Source organism: Petromyzon marinus, chromosome 24 (genome assembly GCF_048934315.1).
Source record: "Petromyzon marinus isolate PM22_M1 ecotype Great Lakes invasive population chromosome 24, UKy_Petmar_22M1.pri1.0, whole genome shotgun sequence".
Lineage (NCBI taxonomy): Eukaryota > Metazoa > Chordata > Hyperoartia > Petromyzontiformes > Petromyzontidae > Petromyzon > Petromyzon marinus.
This window is the reverse complement of record NC_133690.1, coordinates 17475250-17497075: the sequence shown is the minus strand read 5'-3', so window position 1 is coordinate 17497075 and position 21826 is coordinate 17475250. Positions and strand designations below refer to the sequence as shown.

Sequence of the window (21826 nt, the reverse complement as noted above, 5' to 3'; positions counted from 1 at the left end):
ACCCATGCAATTCACCGACACCCATGCAACACACTGACACCCATGCAACACACTGACACCCATGCAATACACTGACACCCATGCAACACACTTATACCCATGCAACACACTTACACCCATGCAACACACTGACACCCATGCAATACACTGACACCCATGCAATTCACTGACACCCATGCAACACACTGACACCCATGCAACACACTGACACCCATGCAACACATTGACACCCATGCAACACGCTGACACCCATGCAACACACTGACACCCATGCAACACACTGACGCCCATGCAACACACTTACACCCATGCAACACACTGACACCCATGCAACACACTGACACCCATGCAACACACTGACACCCATGCAACACACTGACACCCATGCAACACACTGACACCCATGCAACACACTGACACCCATGCAACACACTGACACCCATGCAACACACTGACACCCATGCAATTCACTGACATCCATGCAACACATTGACACCCATGCAATTCACTGACATCCATGCAACACATTGACACCCATGCAACACATTGACACCCATGCAACACACTGACACCCATGCAACACACTGACACCCATGCAATTCACTGACACCCATGCAACACATTGACACCCATGCAACACACTGACACCCATGCAATTCACTGACACCCATGCAACACACTGACACCCATGCAACACATTGACACCCATGCAACACACTGACACCCATGCAACACATTGACACCCATGCAATACACTGACACCCATGCAACACACTGACACCCATGCAACACACTGACACCCATGCAACACATTGACACCCATGCAACACACTGACATCCATGCAACACATTGACACCCATGCAACACATTGACACCCATGCAACACACTGACACCCATGCAACACACTGACACCCATGCAATTCACTGACACCCATGCAACACACTGACACCCATGCAACACACTGACACCCATGCAATTTACTGATACCCATGCAACACACTGACACCCATGCAACACATTGACACCCATGCAACACACTGACACCCATGCAAAACACTTACACCCATGCAACACACTGACACCCATGCAACACACTGACACCCATGCAACACACTGACACCCATGCAATTCACTGACACCCATGCAACACATTGACACCCATGCAACACATTGACACCCATGCAACACACTGACACCCATGCAACACACTTACACCCATGCAATACACTGACACCCATGCAATTCACTGACACCCATGCAATTTACTGACGTACAATATCATAATTCTAACAACAATGCAGCGCATGTGATATTCAATGTCATTATTATCGCGGCAAGGCACTCATCACAAATTAAGGAGCTACGTTGCTCAGGCTCAGTCTGCGGGAGTTTCACCGTTGCTGGGGGTCAATATTGCCATGTAAAGCCAGTTGAGTAATTTGCGGGTGAATATTTTTTAGAAATGTGACAAATTTGGACCACGACGCCGGCACACAAAAGCCTACTCTCGAGTGACGTCTGGCATCTTTGAGTGTATTTTTTACGGTTAATACATCCGCAGTATGAATCCGGGTGGCCTTCCGGATCTCTGCGACAAGCCGCGAACCGCGCCGCCGCTGGGCCACGTAAAAGGCCGGCGCCAAATGATCAACGCATAGTGGCGTCACGATGTGGCCCACGATTTGAGATGTAGACTCACATGGAGAGCCATAGACTTGCAAAGACACTCATAGACTAGCATTGAGACGTGGCCCTACATAGGCGCCACTTATTCCGTCTGGAGGGTTGTTGATCGGAAATGTTTGTTTGTGTGGACGTTGGTGAGTGAGCGAGCAGACAGATATACGTGGAGCCTGATGAATGTCTGAAATGCTACCGGTGGATTTAAAAAGCGGTCAGTGGCGCCACTGTGGGCCTCGGTTTGAGATAGAGGTCCACGTGGAGAGTTATCGACTTACGTAGAGACCCACTCATAACTTACATATAGGACCAAATTATTAAACGGCGCTACAGGGGCGAGATGATAACTACCTCACCTGGTATACAAGGGATCGTGGGTTTGATCGCGACCATGACATCAGTATAATTGGAGTTTGCACGTCCCCCCCCCCCCCCCGTGGTCGCGTAGATTTTAATTTAAACTTGCGTTAGTATTTGGCTACTATTTATTTCCACGTGATAAGCCACTTCATTGAGCTATCATTTGTGATGGCCAGGTCGCTTTTTTAAAAATAGTTATACAGTTCAGTGGGCCTTGCCTGGCAAAAATAAAATGCAAACGTTTAAATAGGTTCAGTTTTTAAACAGAGATGCCTTCTGGAGCAGCCTCGTGGTGAATATCTGAAAAATCCGCCGGCGAAATAACCGCAGCGGGCAGCAGAGTCGCCGCATGCTCCACGCCGCGAGATTGGCGACCACAAGTCGCACTGCGGGACTGTCCTTCGGTTTTCATCGGTGGAGGAGGGGGGAGGAGGAGGAGGGGTGAGGGGGGCGGGCGGAAGGGAGGAGAGATGCCCGCATCTGCCGCGCGGTGTCCTCACCAATGTTTGCCGGGTGAATTGAAACCGGGGAGGTTATCGGCCATGCGCGCGCCGAAGACCGCTGAAGGGTGCGGGGGGAGGGCATCGGCGGAGGAGTGGCGCTCCGATCGCCGTGGATTTAATTAAATCCCGCGGTCACTCCCCAGCGGAAGGTCTCCGTCGTTCAGCGTGGCCATGTCTCCGGCTCGAAGTGAGCGGAGATGTGAGTGCGATGAGATGATGATGGTTGCGGTGATTTGGGAAATTATGATGACGGTGGTGGTGGTGGGGAGTGGTGGCGCAGCGGTTAGCGCGCACCGCGCTATGAAACTGGCTATCTGGGTTAGGTTCACGCTCATGGCTGACATCAGTGAAGAATTATATCTAAACCAGTTCCGAGCCTACCCTATGCCGACTCGGCCTTAAACGAGTACCTGGTAAGGAGGATAAATATCAACACTGGGGAGACGAAGACATTTTAGCGTGGAACTGACCACACCTCCCCAGTAGCACTTGCCTCAACGAGCTAAAAGTCTATATGGGGGATCTTTGACTTTAGAGATGATGATGACAGTAGTAGTAGTGGTGGTGGTGAAAAATATGCGGAATATTTTCTAATAATTAGCAATAACAGCTGCTGCTGATGATGGTGGTGGTAGTAGTGGTGATGGAAATGATGATTGTTATATTGTGATAGTGGTGACAAATACCGAACATCATCATCATTATCACCATCATCACCATCATCATTATCACCATTATCATTACCATCATTATCACCATCATCATTATCACCATCATCATTACCATCATTATCACCATCATCATCACCATCATTATCACAATCACCATCATCACCATCATCATCACCATCATCATCACCATCATTATCACCATCAATAGGTGACTAATAACATTAATTCCGATAACAGAATGAAATTCCTCTCTATATGTGGGGCTCCCAGGCGCAGATGGCAGCGAAACCCATCTACAGCTGTCGATTTACCACATTTTTTAAAACCCTTTGAGCTGGTGGTCAATCTAAACGACAAAAGGGCCACACGTTTAGTTGAGCTGGTGGTCTGGATAAAGCTGAGAGCTTCTGGACATGTCGGTTGCTGTGTCTATTCGTGGGGTTCTTTTTTTCCAGCCTGCGTGGATAAAGTGTATGCTGTGATGGGGCTTTCTCATCAATTTCAGATTCGTAAAAGTAGAAAAAAATCAACTAAATAAAATCCATCGCCAATTTCGGCCTCTCCGCTGCGTAGGGCGAGGGAGGGGAGGGGAGGGAGCGTCCGGCGTCTCGTTACAGCTGCCACGGCGACGTTTTTGTGATTTAAAAGTAAAATCAGGACGCTAATTGACCCTGCATGTACGACGAGGATGCCTGGCCCGCAAAGCCGAGCCGTGGGCCAAGCTCGCGATAATTAGCATCGGGGCGGCATAAATGTAGCTCGTGACATAACAGTATGTTCTCGGGGAGAGAAAAAAAGTACGCGATAAGCGGGAGAATGAATGAGTAAGAAATTATTGAGGAATTTCGCGTGAAAATATCAGGGGAGCGAAACGTTTTGTATGGCACGAGACAAAGCTCCCCCATATAACCTTGACATACTTTTGGGGCAAGTGCCATTAGCGAAGACCGGCACGGCACACGAGGGGGTGGGTGACCAGCACTACGCCCGACCGCCTTTGCCTCCCCAGTGGCGATATTTACACATCGCACCAGTTACTCGATTGAGACTGAGTTGACCTAGAGGAGGCCCAGGGCCGGTTCAGATATTCGTCATTGGTGGTGGCTGTGAGCGTGCATCAAACTCCGGTCGCCGGGTTCGTAGAGCAGCGCGCTCACCACTATCCCACCGCTCCCCACACCTGCACACACATGCCCGTGTGAACCCGCGTAACAATGTCAATTAAAACAGATTATTATACTCACTCGGCCTCGACGCCGTCGTATAGCATGCTTAATAATGTCGTGTGTGTATTATGATTTACTGATGCAAATCGGGTGCACGTGCGATGCTATTGTTATACTTGGGCTCACGGAGCAAGCGAATCCGGTGTGCACGAGGAGAGAACGAGCACAAGAAGAACCGATACAATCGAAGAAGACAAACAAGACAGAGACTTGCGTTGAATGGCAACGACTCCCGAGCGAGACGGTGCAAATATAACGAAACAATACAAATGAGACGGTACCAATAAAGACACAAACACATTTTGGTGTTCCTCAATCGAATTGTGAGTTTTCATCTCTTGGCCCGTGGCACGGGCCAAGAGATGAAACAAAGAATTTGATGACGCTGCTGATGCTGCTGCGTTGCCAGCGGCACAAAAGCGTCGTCGATAAACCATCGACAGCAACAATGCATTGCGTGTGAGCTTAAACGAAGCACACATAATAGGCGACGTTTTTAGGCCACAGCTCTTCTTCATAGCACAAAGACAGAGAGGCCACAAATGATGATAATAATAAGAGTTGAAGACTGCACTCTGGGCCATGGTGCCAGAGTAGAATTACATTTGTAAACGTGTTTCCTGATGCCCAGTTTTCCAAAAGGCGTGTGAAAGAGTCACCGAATAGAAGCTATTGAGTGGGCCAATAGATAAATAAACCTTCCTTTGGGTGAACTTGGCCTCACAGCGAGCACCTGGTGCAGTGTGCGGCGATACATCAGCGCAGGCCACTGGCACCTTGTCACCTACGCACAGCGCCAGCCTCTAACCCGCCACTTGCCCCAATATCTATATTCAAACAATGAGTTATCTTTATTAATATTATGTATTTTGTTGCAATGGGAAAGCACAAAATATACTCACCTCGAGTCAAAACACTCTTATCATCGTGTGATTTATTGTTTACCCGAAAGCACATTTCAGTGTTGGGTTATTTACGTAATGATGCATATTTCCAATCCTCTGTTGATCTGCCCGTCCATGAGGATTTTTCGCGTGTCGTGTCAGCCGCGGGTTTGTCGTTTGGCTATACTTCACCGCTCTGGTCAAGGGACGGGGGTCGGTGCAGAAGCGCGTGCGAACGGTGCCTAGACGTCGCTCGCCACCGATGTTAGCCGTGGCCGGGAATCGAACTCGGGACGCCGGGTTCTTCACCGGCGCGGTTCGCTAATTGCTGCGCCGCCGCTCGCTGCACGCGGTCGTCGGTCCGAGAGAACTGCACGCGTGTGCGGGAATCTCTCTCCAATCCCTCGCGGGAGATTTACAAAGGCAGCTGGTCACAAATAAACGCAAAGAGTAAAAGAGAAATGGAACTCCTGAGCAGTCACACGCGGCATTTCGTGCTCCGATATAAGGATGCACTAATTGGGATGTAAGTTCACTCCTCTGCACTATTACAAAAAAAACTATATATTTTTTTTATTTACCAGGTAAGGCTCACCGAGCTATGTAGCTCTTTTTCAGAAGTGACCTGGCCACAAATCATAGCTCAACGAAGTGGCTTATCATGTGGAAATGTATTGCAGTCAAATACTCTGAACGCATGTTTCTAAATGTGGAGTGAAAACCCAGAGGACCCAGAGAAAAATCCACGCGACCACGGAGAGAGAGACAAGAAAACTCCAAATATACATATTGACTTAAAGCTTTCGTGACTGCAGGATTTCATATTCTTGAGTCTTTCGTTAAAATCAAGTGGATAGGTCTTTTCTTTGAACCTATCTACGTGACTTTACCGAAAGACCCAAGAATATCCAGGCGAGGTAGTCAACATCTCGTCACTGCGGCGCCCCCTTTGATCAGCCCGCGAGCCAATGCAAAGAATGTCTTCTTCTTCCTTACCTTGGCCTTTTGGGGCCTTTGAGGCATGACCGTTCCCTTCCCCGACGACTGCTAGGCAGGTAGGCAAGCATGCTCACTGGCTGGTAGTCTTACTAACTGGCTCACTGGATAGCTAGGAGACAAATAGACAGACTGACTAATAGAGTGGGCTGATTTGTAGGTATGTGGACTGCTTGGCTGGCCAGCTGGTAGACAGGTAGGCAGACTGGTAGGCAGGTGAGATTAATAGACAATTAGCTGCGTGGAAAGCCGGTGGGCATATTTGAAGACAGCTGAGCCAGATGGATGAATGGCTGGCTGGTAGCCAGGTAGGCTGGCTAGTGGGATGACTTCATGACCAAATGACTGGGTGACTGGTAAGCAGGTAGGCTGGCTGGCTGAGTGGCTGGCTGATAAGGCAGATAAGGCTGTATACTAGGATATATGGCTGGCTGACCGGCTGAATAAATGGCTGGCTTGCTGGCTTTCTGACTGACTATCTGGTTGGGTGGGTGGCTGAAAAGGCTGAATGGCTGAGTGTTTAGTAGTCAGGTAAGCTGGCTGCTGAATAACTGGCTGGATAACCGGCTGGATGGCTGAAAGGTGGATAAGCTGGCAGTCGAAAGCGCCCACTCAGAAGTGTGTGGGCACTCAACAGTGGGCCGTGCCCCATTAAAGACTCAGCCCCGGGTTCACCTGCCGCTGCAGTGCACCAAAGTGCCATGGGTTTTCACGTCCGTTTGGAGAGTAGGCATTTTTGGGTTGCCGCGTCAGCATTTCTAAATAGCTCAAGAAAGAAAAAAAAACACTCCTACCACCACCGCTATCCGAGCCATTAGCCCTTGGAAAAAAAGGGTAGCGTGAAGATTCAACACGAAGCCCTTTATCAAAAATGCTTGGCGTGGTATATTTAACCAAAAAAAAATTGCCCTTGTTGACCCATTCCAACTTTTCCTTCTTTTTGCGGAACCCTAAGGTGCGTTCGAGTGACTGTGAGTTCACAGGTCAGGCTACTGCGTGGCAGGGGAGAGTGGCGGCGAGGGTGGTGGTTATTTCCCGGTCGTGGTGCCCTTTCCCGTTTGTTCGGGTCCCTACCGCGCGCCTTGTCCAGGCACGGTGCCCCCGACGTTCCGTGGCCACGCGCTCGCGGCAGCTGGGAAAGGCAAAAGCGGCAATGAGCTCGCCGCCAGCGAGCACGCGGAGCTGAGAACGTCTCAGACGCCGCGCCGAATAACACGCGGCAGTTGCGACCCCGAGGAACGCAGCTGGAGGGCTAGTCGAGAGATTAATTATCAAGCAAGGCCCTCCCGTGGCTCTTATTCTTTATTCACGATGGCTGCTCTTGCATTCGAGATTATCTCAGCTGCACTGGAGAGAGCCCCTGGAATCGTATTCCGGCTACTTCATTAGCAACAGAAGAAGAAACAAATGATTAGGAACGATATATATTTAATAGACTAAGAGACAGAATTTATGTCAATTGAGGAGGCCCCGGAGGGACTCTGAAGTGCAATGGAATGTTCCGTTCATAACCGTGCGTGGATGATGGTGGAGGAGTCGCATGGTGGGTGATGAGCGTTGTGTTTCACGGTGACAGCATGGACGGGTTTGATTTTTATATTTTTATTTTTCATGCTTCGGTGGGGGGTGGGAGAAGCGTCATCAGTCGCACTCACAAATATAATAATATTGTGCTCCCCCCACCCCCCCACACACACACTCATCCTGGTGTCCCCTTCTCTGACAAAAAAAATACAAATGAAGGGAAACTGAAATCAGGAAGGGAGGCGAACTTTAAGAAAAAACAGGAATTGAATAAGGTAACTGCTTTGACTTCCCTTACCTTTCCTTTCCGTTTGCGAGTGGGGCGAGCGAGAGAGCGAGCGTGTGGTCGGGCGAGCGGGTGATTCGTCAGGGTCTGCTGACCAAATTCACGCTTGCGATGGGAAAGTCACATCGCGTTAGCGCCCGGCCATTGACAGCCGGGCCCGCTCTGAGCGAGATGTGGACGCAGGGACACTGCGCGGCAGGGGTGGGAGGTGGGGAGAGGGGCAGAAGAAAGTTGGGGGGGTGGGGTATGAGGGGGGGTGGGGGGAGCACGGGGGAGGGGGGCAGGTAGTTGTGGGGGGAGGGGGGACAGCGCGGTAGGGAAGGCAGAACATCGGAAAGGCGAACATGAGGTTCATCTGTCGGTCATTCTATTAATTGTCACAATTCAGGGTGTACGAGGCTTGATTCAAGGTTTAATTTAAATTTTGGTCAGACATTGCAAGGCAGTACCCGCCTGGCTAGGGTGTCCTGAGACTCAGCGAGGCTTTTCTTGGTAAATAAAAACGTACAACACACACACCCCACACCCCACAACATTCCCCACATTCATCCAACGAATTGTCACAATTCACAATCGCGGTTGAATTCGAGGTTCTATTTGTGTTTTTTTCTCTGCATGTTTTTTTTCTTTCCCATAGTTCCATAGTTCATAGTTCATTTATTTGGTATAGCCCTGTGAGCCATTCGGCTCTTGAATCAGGTGCAACCGCAACAAACAAAACATGAACAAGAAAACATCTTAAAGTGATCTCGTTTGTATTGTTCGTGATTTGTATTACGCTTTGTGCAGATGTGTGTTCCCCATTAAGACGCGCGACGTTTCGAGCGATCCACGCGTGCACTGTTCACTGCGGATAACGTGAGCGTAAGGAAATCTATTTCAATCGGTGCATGGCTACGCGTGTAAACACTCATCGATTGAGTTGGCCGAACATCCCAACATAGGACCCCAGACCTTGGGAAATTATCGGAGCTTTGTCTAGCTGCCTTTGGTCTCCAGGGGGGCCTCTGTGTGAAATCTGCGCGAGTTACAATTTCTACAGCGACATGAGATGCGATTTGGATGAAAGGAGCTATATCTTTAAAATGAATATATTTACATTGCCATGTGTAACACACGCACAGCGATAGGGTGAACATGACACTATGGATGCTGAGATGTAGCTACATTGAAATGCTATGTAGATCCAACATGTATTGCATGTTTTTTTACGTGCTCACAGTCTTCCAGGTTGGGGTTCTATTTAAGGCACCCGGTGATGAGATGTTGACTACCTCGCCTGGTATGCAGGAGCTCGTGGGTTCGATCCTGACCCTGACGCCTTCTGCTGTATATTTGGAGTGTGCGTGTCTCTCCCCGTGGTCGCGTGGATTTATATCCGCCTCCTCTGGTTTTCCCACCACATTCAGAAACACGAGAGTAGATTGATCGGCTGCTATACGTTTCCACATGACAATAATTAGCCACTTGGCTCTAAGGACAGCTGTCTCGGGTGTGGACCAATCAATTTCAAGGACAGTGCCAATACATTATCAGAGTTGTGTTTTTTGTTTGCATTCCGACCGCAGGTATTGTAGTCAATGCAAACATGACTCCTTGTAAAAAAAGGTGTCAGTTTTGTTACCAGATAAAAGGGTAAAACACCAATTATCATATTTTGCTACTGGCAAAGGAGGTTCCAATGGTGAATTAGCCACTTCGTTGAGCTATCATGTGGGACCAGGTCGCTTCTGAAAAAGAGCTTTGAATCTCAGTGGGCTTTACCTGGTAAGTAAAACATAGATTTAGTTTGGTTAAAATATTGTTTACGTTTTTCTACGCCGTGTAAGAATGTGCAGTCGATCCCCATATTTTGTCAATCCACTGCTGGATGACTGCCTCCCCACGCCGTGCGGCTTTCCATCGGGGGCCATGTGACCATACTTCACCGCGCTGGTCAGTGCGGGTTGACGGAGGCGGGGAGCAAATACAGTGCAGCATAACAATTTGAACATTAGTGGATTCTAAGTCAGAGAGGCGGATACAAATAAGGACGGGGGTGGGGGGGGGTGGAATACAATAATAATAATTTTTAAAAAAACTGTCCCGTGTTGAGAATCGCGGTTCGGTATACACTGCACGCTTCACGTTTGTCCACCTCCATAACTCGACACCATTTAAACATCAATAGTAGACACAGGCACGCACGCAGCACACGCGCACGCACGCAAAATGACTCTCTGGCCGTCCGTGCGAACTCTACTCGGAGATGGAAATCGAGGAGGGGTGAAAATAAAACATTTACACGACGACATGTCTCGCGATGGCGATGCCCAAACGGAACAGCGATACACACACAGAGAGAGAGACAAGCGCGCTTGGAGATGACATCCACTCTATTTCACCCGTTGTATTTTATCTCCAGCGAGCGGCTTTCCCTTGCGCAGCTCTCTGGGCTTTATCTTCTGTCGCCTTTGTCGGCTCATCAGCTCGCCAGTCGCGCCGTCTACACCGAGGAGCGACGTTTGCGGTTAATCACGCCCCACCGGACAGGGCTGCCCCCCACCACCCACTCCACCCTCACGACCCCTCCACCCCCACCGCCCCCACCACCACCCCCACCACCTTCACCGCCCCTACCATCAGACAACGAGTGGGAGCGATGTAGAGTCCTGGATACAGAGCCACCATCGCCTCCTGCTGGCAGACCGATGCCTCGGGTCACCGCGGCAAATAACGGGACTCGTCCTGGTCTCTTGAGCTCACACCTGGTCACACAAAATCACATTGAGACCGTGCACTTGACATTCAGTACGGGAGCAACAGAAACGACAAAATAATGCACGTCCACAACCAGCATGGCGAGTAGGCAAACACGCGGCACAGGCACGCACGTACATCAGCGAGGCTGCTTCGTTGGGAGCTGTCGCTTGGCACGTCAAAGAAAATTAATGTGAATCGCACAGAACGCGATTAATAATGCAACGACGTTATTTGGCAACACTTAAGCCTGACACTGCTGAAGGAAAACCTGGCTGGCATGTGTAATTTATACATATACATCATGTGTACATTCGCGCACACATGTACACTCGCCCAACAAATACAGAGGCAAAGATCCCCCGTATAGGTTCGACGGGATGTTGTGGCAAGTGCTCTCAAGCGAGCACCTACGAAGGCCGGCACGGCGCACGAGGTGGGTGTTGTGGCTATCGCCACGCCCGACCGCCTTTGCCTCCCCTACGCTGATGTTGACACATCGCACCGGGGGCTCATTTAAGGCCGAGTCGAGCTACGTGAGACCCAGAACAGGTCCAGACAGAGCCGTCCAGGGTGGGGGGTGAGGGTGCGGGGCCTCTGGACAACGCCACCGTGTGCGACCCTCACGACGCCTTCAAACGACACCGAAAGGATCACATCTGACACAGTGACGTGGAAGCGTCCCGCCCCCCACCCCTTCTCAAGCGCGGGGCCCCCTAGGGGGGGGCTCTGGCTCCAGATACCCTTCACAGACGGTGTGGCCACAGTGAGTTGCGAACGAAGTCAGGTCGCAGGATTCGTAGCGCAGTGCGCTAACCGCTGCACCACCACCGATACTCACGTTCTATGTACACTACACAAAGACAAATATCCCCCTTATAGCCTTAACATACTGTAGGGGCAAGTGCTGTTAGCGAGCACCTATGAAGGCCGGCACGGCACACGAAGAGGTGGGTGGCCAACACCACGCCCGGCCGCCTTTGTCTCCCTAGTGGCGATGTTTACTATTCCGCACCAGATACTCATTTTTGGCTGAGTCGACTTAGCGGAGGCCCAGGACCGGTTCAGATAATCGTCACTGGTGTTGGCCGTGCGCGGGAATTGAACCCGGGTCGCCGGGTTCATAGCGCAGAGCACTACATCACACACACACACATACATGTACACTCCCTCACACACATACATGTACACTCCCTCACACACATACATGTACACTCCCTCACACACATACATGTACACTCCCTCACACACATACATGTACACTCCCTCACACACATACATGTACACTCCCTCACACACATACATGTACACTCCCTCACACACATACATGTACACTCCCTCACACACATACATGTACACTCCCTCACACACATACATGTACACTCCCTCACACACATACATGTACACTCCCTCACACACATACATGTACACTCCCTCATACACATACATGTACACTCCCTCACACACATACATGTACACTCCCTCACACACATACATGTACACTCCCTCACACACATACATGTACACTCCCTCACACACATGTACACTCCCTCACACACATGTACACTCCCTCACACACATACATGTACACTCCCTCACACACATACATGTACACTCCCTCACACACACACACATACATGTACACTCCCTCACACACATACATGTACACTCCCTCACACACACACATACATGTACACTCCCTCACACACATACATGTACACTCCCTCACACACATACATGTACACTCCCTCACACACATACATGTACACTCCCTCACACACATACATGTACACTCCCTCACACACATACATGTACACTCCCTCACACACATACATGTACACTCCCTCACACACATACATGTACACTCCCTCATACACATACATGTACACTCCCTCACACACATACATGTACACTCCCTCACACACATACATGTACACTCCCTCACACACATACATGTACACTCCCTCACACACATGTACACTCCCTCACACACATGTACACTCCCTCACACACATACATGTACACTCCCTCACACACATACATGTACACTCCCTCACACACATACATGTACACTCCCTCACACACATACATGTACACTCCCTCACACACATACATGTACACTCCCTCACACACATACATGTACACTCCCTCACACACATACATGTACACTCCCTCACACACATACATGTACACTCCCTCACACACACACACACGTAGAGCAGCGTCTATTTACTGCGTGCAATGTTCGTACTGTTTAACCTGTCACAATATACAAATATATATAATGAAACCATAAGAGAAGCTTTTAGGCCAATTCTGGCACGCAAAAAAATGCATCGGAGAGAGTGTGCATGACGTCACGCACAATCACGCCGTTGTTTTAAGTGCAGAAGCGGCCACTAGTAATGGCAGTCCGGGGATGGCCGTCTCACTTATCTCGCTCGCTCGCTCGTTCGCGCTCTCTCTTTCTCTCTTCCCCTCTCGCCCGCCTCTCTCATCCTCTCCTTCATCAGCACCTCGACTGCAGGCGCCTCGCATGGACTGTGAGGCGCGGGCGGACGGGGGAGTTCGCTTTGGGGCTCGCTTTGACAGCGGAGATGGAGGAGGGGATGGGGGGGGTGTAATATTTATATATATAGAGAGAGAGCCCTTCATCACACGCTCGCACACAAAGCAAACAGCGAGCGCGGCTGTGGCGGTAATGCGGTGTTTGCCGAGTGTAGTGGTGTGGTCCGAGCGGGCGGTAGCAATGCCAGCGGTGTTAGACCCTTAGAACTTTAGATGCTGCATAACGCCACCTTCCCCGCTGTGTTGGAGAGATCGGAGCGGTGGCTATCATCGGCGCGGTTGGCATGGGCTCTGGTGGAAATCAATTTTGAAGTGCCCGACCCTCGCAGACTCCCCCCCCCCAACTCCCTGTGCCAAATGAATCCCCCTGGCCCCAGGCTGCGCGCCCTGCGGTGCAGTTTCACCGCCTGCGCGCTCTCCAATCGTCATATGCCACTTCGATCGCAGAATTGGCAGTGATCTCCGGTTTCTGCGAGTTCAGATCCGTCATTGCCGTCATCGTAATCATCATTGGGGGCGGGGGGAATCGATGGGGCACAATTGAATCGGAGGCTGCACGTCTCGGGGTAGGTATTCCGTGGCGAGTGCGGCAAGCGGTGACCCAGACCGTGGACCAACAACGTGAACCGCTGTGACCCACGGCGCTGGAGCGTTCCACGCCGCGCGTCAACTCGAACCATTGCCTGGAGATAAACTAATCCTGGCCAGAGACTTGTAAGTTCCTCATTATCCAGCCATACACAAGATGGGTCTCCGTGATCATCATCGGCAGCATCGTGAAATATTTAACCCGTAGGCTTCCGCGAACGATATTATTAATAATAAAGATTTTTGGGTTATATCGCGTAAGTATAAATGTGTCGTAACCCTCCACCACCCGACAAAACCAGTAAGGTTTGTAACGTAAACAAAACGTACACAATACGTGACAAACCTTCCTGGCTGTGTCGGGTGGTGGAGGGTTACGACACGTTTAGACTTACGCGATCTAAGCCAAAAACTATTTTTAGTATGAATCATGAAATGTATCGTCACGGGAAACTGTGCCACTCGGCAATCAGCCAGACATCAAAAGGCGTTTGCTGTGCAACGATATGTATGCACAGGGGGCTTACAGAGATGTTAACACTTATATGGGACTATCGTTTTTAATGGATAAAGAACGGATAATACCCTGTAACATGATAACGAATGAACGTTAATAGCTTCAAAAAGTCATAGAGTCTGTACTTGTTCGCCATCGTCGTCAACGACATTGCCTGGAATCTTCCCCAGGTAGTCTTCAGAGCCCCGGGTGGTAACATCTCTCGTGGCATTTTTTTTCCACATTCTCGGAAGTGTTAACTTTTTTTTTGAAGCACCCTGTATAAGGGATTCCGAGAGATCAAACCCCTATTAGAAGATAAACAAATACGTAGACATCACCGCACCCGGCGGGTCTAAGGGGCTCTTCCACGTGAGTTCCAGTGGCCTGCTCGACTCTCAGCGGTGAGGGGCTATCGCAAGGGAGAGTCGACGTAGGGAGCAATCCCCAATCGCTTGTGAAGGTAGGGAACCACTCAACGTCGGATTGCCTCGTCGGGGAAAAATAAAATGGAAATTGAGGGCTCGGTGTTTGAGAGACAGTCGTGGGGGGGGGGGGGCAATCAATGGGATTGGTGGAGAATCATGAAAAGTTCGGGAAAGGATGGGTTAGAGACTAAACTAAACAACTAGTGTTTTTGTTTTACCAGTAAGGCTCACTGAGCTATAGAGCTCTTTTTCATAAGCGACCTGGCCACGAATGATGAATCGACGAGGTGGCGAAACACGTGGGAGTTTATAGCAGCAGCCAAATCCTCTAAGCGCGTGACGTTGATTCCAAATGTGGCGGGAAAAACTGAAGGACCCGGATAAAAATCGACGCGACCACGGGAAGAGAGACACGCAAACTCCAAATATGCAGCAGCAGGCGTCAGGGTGGGGATCGAACCCACGGCCTCCCGTACACGAGGCGAGGTAGTTAACATCTCCTAGCCACCGTGGTGCCCTTAAAAGGAGTCACAGAAGGGGAGTCGAGGCAGTGCCTGAACCCAGTGACCCCCTGGCGTGTGACAGGGCGCTGTGGTGCGGAAGACGGAATCAAGAGGAAGGTCGAAACTCACCCGGGCTGGAACTCCTTTGCCGATTCCTTGATTCGTCGATTGTAATCGATCCTTATGCTTGCGATGAATGGCATCAAATCCCGTGGCTTTACGTTCTGTTCGCAGCCATCGTTTTAGAGCTAATGGAAGTTTCGCGCATTTTCCACTTTTTTTTTACTCGGGGTGAGTGATGCGAGATAAAAGCAACCACCCCAAGACGGCACAAACGTAAGAAACAATCCGAACGAGACGGAAAAAATTGAAGACGACACGGTCGGTCGATCGATCCATCCTTGAACCACTTTGCGACCATTAATCGTGACAACTCAATGACCGTTGCGTCTGCGGGGATTGTAGTCAGTTGCCCCATTATCGCGATATTCCGAACGTGCAACAAACGTCACGTCCGCACAAGCGCGTACGCCGTCGGGTAGTTAAATAGACGATCGATTGCACGCGCGGACAAATCGATTAATCGACCAAGACGTTGCGCAAACAGACTCGCAGATGCGTGACAAATAGAACAAATATCAATCCATGGCCGAGGTCGGTGACACGGAAGGAAGCGAAAGTTTAAACGCAGTTCATGCCCCCCCCCTCCCCAATCCCTCAATCTCCCACGGACTGCGCGCACATCACATTCCTCATCGGCATCTCCCGCTGTTTCCGCGGAAGCTGCACGGCAGCGCCGTGGCATCTCTGCAGCTTAAATATATATTTTTATTTATTTAACCCACCACCTAGAATAAAAGGGGATGTGACACGGCGCGGTTCTTTGTAGAGTTGTAATCAAACACAGCCCCCCGCCCCCCACCCTTACTCCTGGCTCAGCCTTAGTGGGCCTGATGGCAGCAGCAGCAGCAGCAGCTACTCCACACCGCAGGCGGCGTGCTCGGAGCCAGCGGCGCTTGGGGAGGCGGAGGCCGTGGCGGTGCGAGAGGAGCGGAAGCGGAGCGCGGGGGTGATGCATGCGGGGGGCGGGGTGGCTGGGACGAGCGGGAGGGAGACAGACACGGGGCTTAACCCCAGATCAAAAAGAGGGGGGGGGGGCTCATTAAGCGTGCCCTGTGTGACGCCCCCCACGTCCGCCCTAGCCGGCCGCAACTCTCGTCTCTTGTCAGGTTCGAAGGAGCTGCGGCCAAAGCGGCCTGGAGCTCGCCACGACGTTCCTCTGCCGGCCGGCGCACGTGGTGATTCACGGTGGCACGTCAATATTTATGCGTGCAAACGGGCGCTCAGTTCTTAGTTTCCTAACCCAACAACAACAAGAATGCGTGACCCGTGCAAGCATCTGCCGCGCGAGATCCGCCGGGCTAATTCAAAGAGGCACACTGCGCGATTCTGACTTCACACGGTTTTGGGGATATTTTTTCTCTTTCTCTCTCTCCTTTTTGGTGGCCAAATCTCACGACATTTCGGTCGCCGCTCGTTTATTAAACGCAGCGCGACTCGCCTCGCGTGTCGGTGTGGATCCCGCTACCCGCACTCACCCGGGGAACGTGCTCGCGTCGTGCTCAACGCGCGCGATGCGTGTGGCTCGGTGGAAATGAATGGTGCGGTGCGGTGAAATTGCTGCCACTTTTGAGTGACTCCTCTTGTTGGCAAAAAGGTGCAAATTATCATCATCGTCGTCGACATCGACAGGCGTGGTCTTATCCACTGCTAAATTAAGGGCTCCCCTCGCCAGCACCACCCCTCACTGCTGCACGATCGTTTCCTTCACCGGTACCTCCTGACCGCTCTCTCTCTCTCTCCACTTCATGAAAAGAATAAACGATCGAACAAACGAATGAATGGACAGATCTGCTGGGAGGCTGAAGAACCGCAGAGTTTCCCCTTTTAGTCAGACGGTGCAATTTAGCGGGCCAAGCGAAGGGTTAAGCTTCTAGAGTCCCTGCATCCCAGAGGCATCAGGCCCCGTTACTGGAAAAGTCTCTGTGAGGGGTCCGGTGTGAGCCCGGGCACAATCAGAGGTTAACTACGGCTGGCAGCAGAAGACGGAGAGACAAAGGCGGGAGGCAACAGAAGCCGCCGCACGGAGCGGAGCTTAAACGCTCTCCCGTTACGCTCAGCTCGGAGCGAACACACAAAAAAAGCAACAACACGCGCAGGCTGCGAGAATCGTGGATTATAACAAAAACGAACGAGTGTAATGAAAATAATCATGATTGTGATTAGACCGACTGTAAACGTCTTGGTTTAGAAATGGAATCGTTTCCGCTTCAGCAATTTCGTACAATGAGTAACATCGCGCAGACTGCAGCGATAACACGCGCGGATTGTTGTTATTTTTTTTCTCTTCTCTGACGCTAAATAAAAAAAAACGCTAAAGGATCTGGAAGTTTTGGCTCAGGACTCGATGCTGAAATTTCAAATTATTTTAACTCCTTCATGGGAGGGAGAAGGTGCAGAGTGGGGGAGATACACACATACGAGTTACTTTCACACTTCCACTGGAATTGCGATTTAAATATCTAAACACGACGGCTAATAAAGAAAGATGGTGTAATTTTTTTCTGTGCCAATCCATGCGGCGTAAAGGTTTTTTAAAATATAAATTCTAAGTTTAATGTTTATGCCTTCAATTATTTAACATTAACTCGCAAAGTGCGTTAAGCACAGGCATGTCACTGCAGGAGGCCCGTACCCACGTCGCCCGTGGTGGATTCCTGATTTCTTTCGCAAGGCTCCGCTGATTTTTGTTTTTGTGTCCCCTCCGGCTTGTATGGAGCGAAGAGAACTCGTCACGTCACCCAACATTTGTAGCCGCTCGTGTCGCGCTGAAACTCATCCTCTATCAATTGTTTTGAATGAAAGAAAACCTAATCATTATTATAATTTACAGTCATGGAGCCAGCGACTCCTGGATGAAGGCCTTCCCTCGGCGTGGCGGTCGCCGATAGTTGTTTGACCATACATCACCACGCTGGTCAAGAGCGTGTTGGTGAAACTCGAAAGTTGACCCAGGACCGATTCGCGGACATCGCTCGCCGCTGCCGCGAGCCGAGCCCGGAATCGACCTCACGACCGCCGGGTTTGTAGCGGAGTGCGTGTCGAGTACTGTGGATTGGTTCACGTGGCCGCCGTTAACCGCTAGGCCATTGCTCCGCCACGTGAATAATTCATTATTTTTGTACTTTGCTGAGCCAACTGGGCCAGGATTGGACAAAACCTAGCCCGCTACTTGTCACCCAGGAAACTGCAGGGCATCACAGACTAAGTGTTACTAACCTAACGTGAAAACTGAAGTACAGCAGAGAGTAATAATGGTGTTCTTTGTCCGGCAAAGTCTCACTGAGTCTCGAGACTTAATTTTTTTCAGGAGGGTCCCGCTAGATTGGAATAATTGGCTTTGTGCGCGGGAAAAAAAGAACACTCAATCACGCAAAAGCGATGTGTTCATAGCTCTACACAAAGTATGCAAGCATCAACTTGCTGTACTGCCATCTTCTGGCCACCTCGTCTGCACAGAGTTGGACCACAACAGTGTGTGCCTCTACCCCTGGCTTGAGGCTTACGCAGGGCTCACTATCGCCACCTTCATAGCGCAGTGCGCTGACCAATGCATCACCACCCCCAGATGTGTTCCAAAATTCCGTATCAAAATTACTCAAAGAAATTAGGTTTTGAGTTTAAATCCATCAACATTATCATCGTCGTCATCATTCAAAAATAAAAAAAAACAATGGGCAACGTTGAACAGAAACCACACGTCTCACGGCAGATCATATGATCGCGAGCGGAGATTGAGGGCACTCGCACTGGACCGGCGAGCACGTGGTCAAGAGTTCAACACCGATTCAAGTTCACACGGCGCCATCGTCCACGCGGCTCGCACCTCGACGCCGCGCGCGCCGCTTGCCACGGGCTGCCCGATCCTCTGCCTCGACTCTTCCAGCGTCCGGCTCGATGAGAGGCAACGTGGGGGGACCGGGGGGCGGGGGAGGAAGAGGGGTGCTGTGTGGTCTGCGAGGGAGGGAAATGAGGTGGGGGGTGGTGGTGGGTCGGGAGCTCACAAATGCCCTGCAGTTTCCATTCACGTTTAGATATCAGCGACCCGGCAATTCGCCAACGTCGAGGGCTCGTGTGCTAGGAGCCCTCGAGCGGCGCAATTACCGGGAGCTCCGCGCAGACGACGCAATGAGCAATCACCGACTAAAGAGCAACACCTGGGAGAGAACAATGGGGGGGAGGCAAGGTGGCGGTCTGCCCGCGGGTCGCACGATGCGCGTCGCTGCCGGAGTGGTGGCGCGCGCCCAATTAGCCGTCGGAGCGCGCGCGCCACCGACACCCCGGAAGTAATAACGGTGAAGGTGTAGCAGCCCCGACAACGTCTCGCTCGCGCCACTGCCGGTGGAAGGGCCTCCTCCACTGAGACGGAGCTCTGCAGAGAGCCCCCTCGTAGCTATTTGGGCCCCGCTCTCACGCGCCGGGCCCGACGTCTCGGAGGAGGCGGGGGGTACTCACGCTTTGCCCCACCGCACGCGACCGACCGGCAATCGGCCAGCTGTGGCGAGACCCTCCTGCCTCCTGTCCTGCTGGGTGGACAGACGCGGGCGGATTTAACGAACTCAACGATTGTTTCCGCTTGCGTGCAGGGAGTTGTTAAGATAATATTGGATTGAACGTGTCCTTTACGCAGGGCGATTAAACAAGTAAACGCATCTGTAAATATATATACACATCGCCACGTGAAACAAACGATATTTGAGGTGGCCAGGAGGCTCCGATGGTCAGAGCGCTGAGCTGGCACAGCTGAGAGCATGGATTCGAATCCAGGCAGCTGCGTGTGGTTCAAACGGATGCTCGAATGTGGAGAGTTGATGGTCTCAGCCTCGGCCACCATAGACTCACGTAGAGACCCATATACTCACACAGAGACACATAGGCTCACACAGAGACGCATAGACTCACACAGAGCCCCATAGACTCACACAGAGACCCATAGACTCACATACATACCGATGGATTCACGTAGAAACCCATATACTCACGTAGATTGAGTTGTGATTAAGCCGGGTCCTCGAGTGTGGAGAGCAGATAGTCTCAGTCCGGTCATCAATGACTGCACACACAAAAACCAATCATATTAAATATGGTTGTGCACTTAATTTGTGCGTCACGTAATGTAGCCGACAGTGCAATCATAATAAAATTGTGGGGAGAATATGAAATCATTATTGAAGAATATATATAATATATACAGTGAGTGAAAAAAGTATTTGATCCCCTGCTGATTTTGTACGTTTGCCCACTGATAAAGAAATGATCAGTCTATAATTTTAATGGTAAGTTTATTTGAACAGTGGGAGACAGAAAAACAACAACAAAATCCAGAAAAACGCATGTCAAAAATGTTATGAATTGATTTGCATTTTAATGAGGGAAATAAGTATTTGACCCCTCTGTAAAACATCACTTAGTACTTGGTGGCAAAACCCTTGTTGGCAATCACAGAGGTCAGATGTTTCTTGTAGTTGGCCACCAGGTTTGCACACATCTCAGGAGGGATTTTGTCCCACTCCTCTTTGCAGATCTTCTCCAAGTCATTAAGGTTTCGAGGCTGACGTTTGGCAACTCGAACCTTCAGCTCCCTCCACAGATTTTCTATGGGATTAAGGTCTGGAGACTGGCTAGGCCACTCCAGGACCTTAATGTGCTTCTTCTTGAGCCACTCCTTTGTTGCCTTGGCCGTGTGTTTTGGGTCATTGTCATGCTGGAATACCCATCCACGACCCATTTTCAATGCCCTGGCTGAGGGAAGGAGGTTCTCACCCAAGATTTGACGGTACATGGCCCCGTCCATCGTCCCTTTGATGCAGTGAAGTTGTAATGTCCCCTTAGCAGAAAAACACCCCCAAAGCATAATGTTTCCACCTCCATGTTTGACGGTGGGGGTGGTGTTCTTGGGGTCATAGGCAGCATTCCTCCTCCTCCAAACACGGCGAGTTGAGTTGATGCTAAAGAGCTCCATTTTGGTGTCATCTGACCATAACACTTTCACCCAGTTGTCTTCTGAATCATTCAGATGTTCATTGGCAAACTTCAGACGGGCATGTATATGTGCTTTCTTGAGAAGGGGGACCCTGCGAGTGCTGCAGGATTTCAGTCCTTCAAGGCGTAGTGTTACCAATTGTTTTTTTGGTGACTATGGTCCCAGCTGACTTGAGATCATTGACAAGATCCTCCCCTGTAGTTCTGGGCTGATTCCTCACCGTTCTCATGATCATTGCAACTCCACGAGGTGAGATCTTGCATGGAGC

At 50.6% G+C, this 21826-nt stretch overlaps 1 protein-coding gene and 1 long non-coding RNA gene across 7 annotated transcripts in view; one reads left to right on the top strand and one right to left on the bottom strand.

Moving 5' to 3' along the window:
• LOC116945640 (CUGBP Elav-like family member 1) overlaps positions 1-21826 on the top strand; it is a 285868-nt gene that overhangs the window by 118923 nt on the left and 145119 nt on the right. The gene's annotated exons all lie outside the window — the stretch shown is intronic.
• On the bottom strand, positions 1007-20269 carry LOC142928925 (uncharacterized). Its single transcript, XR_012945237.1, has 4 exons — positions 19402-20269; positions 10753-10880; positions 8146-8321; positions 1007-7455 (listed from the first exon to the last, which is right to left on the bottom strand). It is a non-coding gene; the product is annotated as an uncharacterized LOC142928925 (long non-coding RNA).